Genomic DNA, 10,054 nt, shown 5'->3' on the forward strand with positions numbered 1-10,054 from the left:
CCAAATACTTCTCTACTGGATTGAGGTTAGGAATAAACAAAAGAAGAAAATACAGTCCCTACCTATGAGGTGTTTCTACCAGTGGCTACCAGATGAGCATTTCTTCATCACCCTTTGTAGCTAGGCCCGAATTGACCCATCTGTTAAGTGGGTTGCACTGCCCTATCCTCCTACCTTGTGCAATATGATAACTAAACGTAAATAGCTGGAAAGTGCATGGAGTGAATGGGAAAAAGGTGCCAATGAATTTCACTTTGGATATAAAATGTCTATAGCAGCCCTTCTGCTCCCAAGGAAAAAAAATGTAAGAAATTGGCTGGGCGCGGTGGGTCAAGCCTGTAATCCCAGCACTTGGGGAGGCCGAGGCGGGTGGATCACGAGGTCCAGAGATCGAGACCATCCTGGTCAACATGGTGAAACCCCATCTCTACTAAAAATACAAAAAATTAGCTGGGCATGGTGGCGCATTCCTGTAATCCCAGCTACTTGGGAGGCTGAGGCAGGAGAATTGCCTGAACCCAGGAGGTGGAGGTTGCGGTGAGCGGAGACCGCTCCATTGCACTCCAGCCTTGGTAACAAGAGTGAAACTCCATCTCAAAAAAAACAAAAAACAAAAAAACAAAACTAACCATTCCACTTATAAAATAACCAAATGGCAATCACAGTAATGGAACCCTTTGTAAGATCTAGAAAATCAACCTCAATTCCTACACTATGAATGCAGCATACTTCATGAAGAGAAGTAGCTAAAAAGCCCCCAAGTCTTTCAAAAAAATCAATGGATTTTATTATCTGGGTGAAAAAAAGTATATAATAAACAATAAAATGCCACTAAACACCGATTAGAATGGCTAACGTCCAAGAGCTTGACAATACCAATTGCAGGCAAGGTTTCAGAGCAAGAGGAGCTCTCGTTCATCATTGGTGAGATGCAAATCGTACAGCGACTTTGAAAGAGGGCTTGGCAGTTCACAGCAAAGCTAAACATAGTCCTGCCATGTGATCTAGCAATCATGTTCTTAGGTGTGTACCCAACTGATCTGAAAACTTATGTCTACACAATCTTGCGTGCACACAAAACTAAACACAAACGTTTATAGCGGCTTTATTCATAATTGCCAAAACCTGGAAGAAACAAATATATTTTTCAATAGATGAATGGACAAACTGTGGTATATCCATACAATGTAATATCATTTAGCAACAAATATATGAGCTATCAAACCACAGACATATACAGATGAATCTTAAATGCATATTAGTAAGTGAAGGAATCCCATCTGAAAAGGCTGGATACCATATGATTCGAAACATTTAACATTCTGGAAAGGGCAAAACTATAGACATAGTGAAATAATCAGTGATTGTCTGGAAAGGAAGGAGGGCTGAATGGGTAAAGTACAGGATTTTTTAGGTGGTGAAATTATCTTGTATAATACTATAATGGTGGATATATGACAGTACGCATTTGTGAACACCCACAGAACTTTGCACCAAGATAGTGAAGTTTAATGTATAAAAACTTAAATTATTTAGGAGGTCAGAAATCCCAGAATTGAACACAGAATGTGCTGAAAGAGTCTAACTTTATTGCAAATGTTTGGAATAACCTCACTGAAGGGAGAGTGGCCAACAATTGTGATATACTGCCTATGTCTACTGGAAATTAACAATCAAATGGATGGCAGGTGGTGGTAGCCATGTTTCTCACTGTTGGAGTGGGAAGTTACAGATAGACAAGGGGAAACGGCTGGAATGATCTCTGTGGTGACAGCTTAGGATTGAGACATTGGAATGAACTCATGTTTAGCTTAATATAGATATGGAAATATTTACAGATATGTGTGCCTACATACACACACACACACACACACACACACACGGGCACAGGTTAGTATACACAGGCTGAGAACCATCCATACCCCAATATCAATACATGCACCCAGCACACAGATCTTAGTTTCTGATGCCATTCTCTAATAAAAGAAACCAGGGTTCTTTGAAGAAATGCCTGGGATCCGGGCAGGAAATAGATAAGATGATCCTAGAGCATCTTGTAATGGCAGAAAAGCTAAAACAATCAAACAAAAAGCCACACACACTGTTAGGAATAAAACACGGGGACACAGGAGCCAACTAAAAGATGTTCCAAAGGCCCAAGCTGGACTAATTTGACTAATGAAATAAAGTATTACTGGATTATAACCCAAAATACAAAACCAATGTCCACGAATCCATACCAGTGTAAGCAAACGATGGAATAAAGAAATAAATGACAGAGAAGAGACACATCTCCCATACTGAATAATTCCAAAGAATGTCATTTCTTTCCTTTTCCTTAAGTGTGCATTGCACATAGTGACTTTCTTTACAGGTACACTCTGGAAAGGGCAATAAACAATTGAACTGTTGAGAAACGCCAGGCTGGACGCAGTAGCTCATGCCTTTAATCTCAGCACTTTCAAAGGCCAAGGTGGGAGGATTGCTTGAGTCTAGGAGTTCAAGACCAACCTGGAAAACAAAGTGAGACTCCATCTGTACCAAAAAAAAAGAGAAGAAAAATTAGTGATGTGGTGCATGTGTGTAGTCCCAGCTACTCAGGAGGCTGAGGTGGGAGGATTGCTTGAGCCCAGGTGGCCAAGGCTACAGTGAGCTGTGACTGCACCACTGAACTTTAGCCTGGGCTAAGACCCTGTCTCCAAGAAGAGAGAGAGAGAGAGAGAGAGAGAGAGAGAGAGAGAGAGAGAGAGAGAGAAACTCCACAGACTCTACCTCAGTCAAGCGATTGAGGTTAACATCACATCAGTCACGTTGATTGCACATAACCTTGATAGGAGGTAACCTGGATGGCACTTTTAGTTTCTGGTCTTCTCCCCCAAAATTTATAGCCTGTTTAATCAGGAGAAACACATTAGGCAAATACCATTTGAGGTGTAGTCTACAAAATATATTTGAGGACTGGTACCCCTCAAAACTTTGAAGGTCACCAAAACCCAGGGAAGCCTGATAAACTGTCACAGCCAAAAAGAACGTAGGGAGACAGAATTACTAACTGTGATGAGGCATTCTAGATGTTTCCTGGAACAGAAAAGGGACATTAGGTAAAAACTAAGGAAATCTGAATAAAGTATGACCTTTAGTTAATAATAATCTATTAATATTGGCTCACTACTTGTGACACATGTACCATACTAATGCAGTATGGTTAACAGGGGAAGCTATGGCATTTACAGAAGCTCTCTGTATTATCTCTGTACCTTTTCTATCAAATCTAAAACTGTTCTAACATAACAATTTTATTCAAAAAATTTATGTATATTTCTTCTGGTGCATATGCGGTGTCAGAAAAAAATCACCAGTTACTTGGTTTTGTTTTGTGTTTTTGAGATGGATTCTTGCTCCGTTGCCCAGGCTGGAGTGCAGTGGTGCGATCTTGGCTCACTGCAAACTCCACCTCCCTGGTTCAAGCAATTCCCCTGCCTCAGCCTCCCGAGTAGCTGGGACTACAGGTGCACGCCCCATGCCTAAGTTTTTTGTATTTTTTGGTAGAGACGGGGTCTCACCATGTTGGCCAGACTGGTCTCAAAATCCTGACCTCAGGCAATCCGCCTGCCTCAGACTGCCAAAGTGCTGGGATTACAGACATGAGCCACCACGCCTGGCGTATTTTTTTTTTTTTCAAGTAAGAAAATGAAATAGGGATCAGGGTGATTGTCTCAGATGAGCAGGAGTAGAAATTATGGAGAGAATCTCATGGCTGGCAAGAGGAAGGATAGCGCCGAAAGCAGCATGCGCACACACAGCCTTGAAAACCAAAGCCAAACGTCGTGTGACATAAACGCACATGGCAGAGGAACAGGAAGCAGATCACCCGTCCCCAAGTGCGTGATGTCTGCAGCTGCTCCAAGGCTCACGACCTTTCCAGCACCTTCAAGGCAGCAGATGACAGATCATTTCCATCACGGCAGAGCATTTGGCGAAATCAAAAGAGCCCGGATTTGCACTTTTTAAAAATCGTTTATCCACCCACATTCTTTCCATTGTTCTCAGAGAAAAACTTGGAAAACACTAACGTTCTCATAAAAATTAGATTAAATATTTCATTCTGATTGGTGGAGATTTGCTATGTTCGTTCTTTCCCCATTTCTGAAACTTTAAAAGGAAAAATTAAAAAAAAACAACCGGGCCTTAGAAATGCTCCAAAAATTATAACTCTGATTGGAGTTGGACCGTGTGTCCCTGCATGAATGTTGTATCATTAATGGCCACTTCTTTTCAGGGCTATTTTTAAGCCAAGTTGTCACTGCAAATACATCACAGTGCTGTCCTTTTCTCTCTACTCTTCCTTAGGCATATTGCTTGTGAAAACTGAAACTCAATTAGGGCATTTGTGTTCCATTTGAGTGAGTTTGGTAGAACACTATTTAAACCTATGGGCTAATTACTAAATATCTGTCATGTAATCTGCAGAGACTAATCCATCCATGATTTCAGGGCAACTTGGCAAAAAACAAAAACAAAAACAAAAAAAAACCATGACAGCGTTTCAAGGTCTTTTTCTAAGAGGTCTTGGTAAACCACTGAACACAGCTTCAGCTTCAGGCATATTGTTAATGGTTCATGCTACAGCACCTGTCATGTTCTGGAAACAAAACAGAAAACCCTCCAGAGCGGGTGGCAGAACTCCCAGGCTCTGGCCCCGGCTCTGCCACTAGCTTTGCCTATTTGGAACTCAGAATGTTCAACTGTGAAATAAGAGGGTTAGTTTAGATGACTATGAGACCTTCATAAACCTCACTCCCTAAGAGGAGCATGAACATTCATTCCCAGAGTCTTGGGATTTGTTGCCTAAGGGACCCTCAGCAAGTGGATAAAATCTTGGAATTCTTAGGTTTTATTTGAAATTTTTGTGTACTTTATATACTCTTCATAGTATATATCAATTTTATTATTATCATTATACTTTAAGTTCTGGGGTATATGTGCAGAATGTGCAGGTTTGTTACATAGGTATATATGTGCCATGGTGGTTTGCTGCACCCATCAATCCATTATCTACATTAGGTATTTCTCCTAATGCTACCCCTCCCCTTGCCCCCTACCCTCCAACAAGCCCCAGTGTATGATGGTCCCCTCTCTGTGTCCATGTGTCCTCATTGTTCAGCTCCCACTTATGAGTAAGAACATGTGGTGTTTGGTTTTCTGTTCTTGTGTTAGTTTGTTGAGAATGATGGTTTCCAGATTCCTCCATGTCCCTGCAAAGGACATGAACTCGTCCTTTTTCATGGCTGCATAGTATTCCACGTGTATATATGCCACATTTTCTTTATCCAGTCTATCATTGATGAGCATTTGGGTTGGTTTCAAGTCTTTACTATTGTGAACAGTGTCTCAATAGACATACCTGTGCGTGTGTCTTTATAATAGAATGATTTGTAATTCTTTGAGTATATACCTAGTAATGGGATTGTTGAGTCACATGGCATTTCTAGTTCTAGACCCTTGAGGAATCGCCACACTGTCTTCACAATGGTTGAAATAATTTACACTCCCACCAACAATGTAAAAGCATTCCTATTTCTCCACATCCTCTCCAGCATCTTTTGTTTCCCAGCTTTTTAATGATTGCTATTCTAACTGATGTGAGATGGTATCTCAATGTGGTTTTGATTTGTGTTTCTCTAATGGCCAGTGATGATAAGCTTTCTTTTATATTTTTGTTGGCCACATAAATTTCTTCTTTTGAGAAGTACCTGTTCATATTGTTCAGCCACTTTTTAATGGGGTTGTTTGTTTTTTTCTGGTACATTTGTTGAAGTTATTTGTAGATTCTGGATATTAGCCCTTTGTCAGATGGTTAGATTGCAAAAATTTTCTTCCATTCTGTAAGTTGCCTGTTCACACTGATGATAGTTTCTTTTCCTGTGCAGAAGCTCTTTAGTTTACTTAGATCCCATTTGTCAATTTTGGCTTTTGTTCCCACTGCTTTTGGTGTTTTAGTCATGAGGTCTGTGCCCATGCCTATGTCCTGAATGGTATTGCCTAGGTTTTCTTCTAGGGTTTTTATGGTGTGAGGCCTTACATTTAAGTCTTTAATCCATCTTGAGTTAATTTTGTATAAGGTGTAAGAAAGGGATCTAGTTTCAACTTTCTGCATATGGCTAGCCAGTTTTCCCAATGCCATTTATTAAATAGGAAATCCTTTCCCCATTGCTTGTTTTTGTCAGGTTTGTTAAGGATCAGATGCTTGTAGATGTGTGGCATTATTTCTGAGGCCTCTGTTTTGTTGCATTGGTCTATATATCTGTTTTGGTACCAGTACCGTGCTGTTTTAGTTACTATAGCTCTGTAGTATAGTTTGATGTGATGCCTTCAGCTTTATTCTTTTTGCTTTGGATTATCTTGACTAGGCGGGCTTCTTTTTGCTTCCATATGAAATTTAAAGTAGTTTTTTCCAATTCTGTGAAGAAAGTCACTGGAAGCTTGATGGGGATAGCATTGAATCTATAAATTACTTTGGGCAGTATAGCCATTTTCATGATATTGATTTTTCCTATCCATGAGCATGGAATGTATTTCCATTTGTTTGTGTCCTCTCTTATTTCCTTGAGTAGTGGTTTGTAGTTCACCTTGAAGAGGTCCTTCACATCCCTTGTAAGTTGTATTTCTAGATATTTTATTCTCTTTGTAGCAATTGTGAATGGGAGCTCACTCATGATATATCAATATTTTTAATATAAAATGTATCAAATTGGCTACTATTAAATTAGCATCATTAAATTATTTGCCATTGTCCATCTATATAACAGAATAAAATTGTTATTTATGGGAGATCCATGCCATACATAATCTGTGGCTCCTGATATGCTTATGGTATTTCTAATCCAGTTTATAAGTCAACAGGACCGAGGTCTTCTCTAGCTCATAATTTCCTGACTCAGTAAAAATTTTTCATGATCTGTTACTTTCTTGATTTGTTTCATTCAAAATTATGACATAATCAGACTTGCAAATTACAACTGTACCAAAGAGCAAATAAAGATGTATCACAATGTGTGTGCCCCACCATCAGAGGACAGGTGTAGTACTAAGTTCCTCACCACCTTTGAATGCAAATCAATAATACTTTTAGAACCTTAGAACCAAATCAATGAGAATTTAGAATCTTAGAACCTATGACTTAGACTCATAGGTTCTAAGTTCCTCACCACCTTTGAATGCAAATCAATGAGACTTTCATCACCTGATAAACAGAACATTGCCATTTTGACAGTTTAAACGGCATTGATCAATGTCTTTGATTCAGGTACAAGTTTGAAGAGTTTATGGTTATCGAAGAGTTAGAGAATTAAAGAGTTCAACTTATTCAGTCAAAACATCACATGACATCTTATTAAGCACTGCATTCAATTTTAGAATTTATTATTCCTATTTTAAAAACAATGGTAAAAGAGGGTCAATAACTAAGTGTTCTGAAGTTGTGTAGAGGGCTTCCCATACAGAGATTCAACTGTTGGGCTGACACTTTCATCCTTTGAGTGGCAGTGAATCAATTTGCTAAAATTTTAAAGCACTGTTTATGAGCCTTACATAACTCCTCGAAACCTTACAATAGCCATAGGTTGTGACACAGCATGGGTTGTCTTCGTTTCTCTGACTGATTTGTAGGAGTTTATATTTCAGGACTAGAGTCCTTTGAGAGACAGATGTATTCCAAATGCCTCCTTCCAGTTTATAGTCTGTCTCTCCATTGGCTTACTGCATCTATTCTCTCAATGTTCTCAAACAAACAGAAGTTTTTAATGTGAATAAAGTCTGATTTTCCTATATTTTCTTTTATGATTAATGCTTTCTCTTTTTTGAGACGAAGTTTCACTCTTGTTACCCAGGCTGGAGTGCAATGGCATAATTTTGGCTCACTTCAACCTCTGCCTCCTGGGTTCAGGCATTTCTCCTGCCTCAGCCTCCTGAGTAGCTGGGATTACAGGCATGTGCCAGCATGCCCAGCTAATTTTTTGTATTTTTAGTAGAGATGGGGTTTCACCATGTTGACCAGGATGGTCTCGATCTCTTGACCTCGTGATCCACCTACCTCAGCCTCCCAAAGTGCTGGGATTACAGGCATGAGCCACCGCGCCCGGCGATTAATGCTTTTTTGTGTTCTATTTAGGAAATGCTTTTGTCCCCCAAATTAATGAGGATGTTCTTCTATATTGTTTTCTAGAAGCTTGATTGATTTAACTCTTATTATAGCCCATATTGAATTAAGTTTTACATATGGTGTGAGGTAGTGTCAGTATTTCTTTCTTTCTATGTGGACATCTGGTTGATTCAGCACCTTTTATTAAAGATATTATATTACAATAAAGCATTAGTAATAAATCAGGCGCTTGTATATACAAGTATGGATGCTTCTCTCTGTTACGCTCATCTATTTACCTATCCTTAAGCCAGCATCACAGTTGTTAATTTAGAGAAGATAATAAAGTATATGATTTGTAGCAGGCAGATTTATAATAACTGAAGTTTGTTTTATTTTTTAAAATATTGCATTGGCTATTCTGGGTTCCTTGTTTTTCTAGGAAAATTTGAGAATGAGCTTGTCAATTGCTACAAAAGAACCTGCTGGTATTTTCATTGACATTGCATTAAATCCATAAATCAGCTTGACAAGAATAGACACCTTAGCAATATTGAGACTTTCCATCACTGATTATAGCATATATTCCCTACATTTATTACTATTTTATTGATTTTTTTCTCAGTAATATTTTGTAGTTTTCTGTATCTTGTATACCTTAGTCAGATTTATTCTAGATATCTGATATATTCCTGATGCCACATGCACCGAATGTTTAGTTTCTCTCTCATTACTTATTTTACCATTCCTATGTGATAAAACATTCAACTTGTTTCAGAATTTTTATTTTCTGATTAATGTCATGTTATAGTTGTGGAGCTGCAAAGTTAGAGGTTCCTGGGGAGCCTCTTACTAAAACGTACCCTCGACTGCCGCTAAAAGCAAGCGATGGAAGGTACGAATATACATTTCAAGGGAGGGTGAGACTCAGGATTATGGAGACATCTGGGCTTATCTTTCCTCTGGGGATATTTATTTTCATTCCATAAAGTAAAAGTAAGAACCCAGGATGCTTACCAAAGAAACTCTCAGGAGAGGCGAAATAGCTGCATCTCCTGTAATAAAAACTAGGATTATTTTTCATGGTTCCTCCCCTACAATCCCCTTTATGTATAGGATGTGTTTGGCTCTCATTTTGTCGCACTAGATGTAAGAATTGAGGCACAAGGGAACCCTACAATTATGTGTAGTAAGTAAATAATATTCTTAGCTCCAGAAAACCTTGTTTGTGCATTCAGGTTAGTATTAATGAATATGGATATCAAAAACTTAGTAATAGGGTTTTTCTGGTTTGTTTATTTAGATGGAGTCTCACCCTGTCACCCAGGCTGGAGTGCAGTGGTGCTATCTCGCTCGGCTCACGGCAGCCTCTGACTCCCGGGTACAAGCAATTCTCCTGCCTCAGCCTCCCGAGTAGCTGCAATTACAGGTGCACACCACCATGCCCAGCTAATTTTTATGTATCTTTAGTAGAAATGAAATTTCACCATGTTGGCCATGCTGGTCTTAAACTCCTGACCTCGTGATCCACCTGCCTTGGCCTCCCAAAGTGCTGGGATTACAGGCGTGAGCCACCGAGCCTGGCCCAGAATAGGGTTTTTCCGTGAGGATAAAGTATTTGTCTGGTTTCGATTGTCACGGTGTATTCCCTGACACCCCTTAGCACAGAGTAGGAATTCAGTAAATGTAAGTTACGTGAGGCATCAGTTACCAACTATCCTGAAATGTAGCATCTGAAAACATAAACCTTTACGATCTCATTGTTTCTATGGGTCAGGAATCTAGGGACAGCTTTGCTGGGTGGTTCTGGCTCAGGTTGTCTTATGAAGCCCCAGGGTTTCTGGGGGCTGAAGTTATCTGAGGACTGACTGAGCCTGAAAGAAGCACCTCTATATTCACTTATGCGGCCCTTGA

The 10,054-nt window shown here is 39.5% G+C and overlaps 1 long non-coding RNA gene across 1 annotated transcript; it reads right to left on the bottom strand.

Moving 5' to 3' along the window:
* Positions 1-1,081: 1,081 nt before the first annotated feature.
* On the bottom strand, positions 1,082-9,846 carry LOC144582781 (uncharacterized). The gene is made up of 2 exons (XR_013536221.1): positions 2,773-9,846; positions 1,082-2,535 (listed from the first exon to the last, which is right to left on the bottom strand). It is a non-coding gene; the product is annotated as an uncharacterized LOC144582781 (long non-coding RNA).
* Positions 9,847-10,054: the final 208 nt, after the last annotated feature.

This window comes from Callithrix jacchus, chromosome 5 (assembly GCF_049354715.1).
Source record: "Callithrix jacchus isolate 240 chromosome 5, calJac240_pri, whole genome shotgun sequence".
Lineage (NCBI taxonomy): Eukaryota > Metazoa > Chordata > Mammalia > Primates > Cebidae > Callithrix > Callithrix jacchus.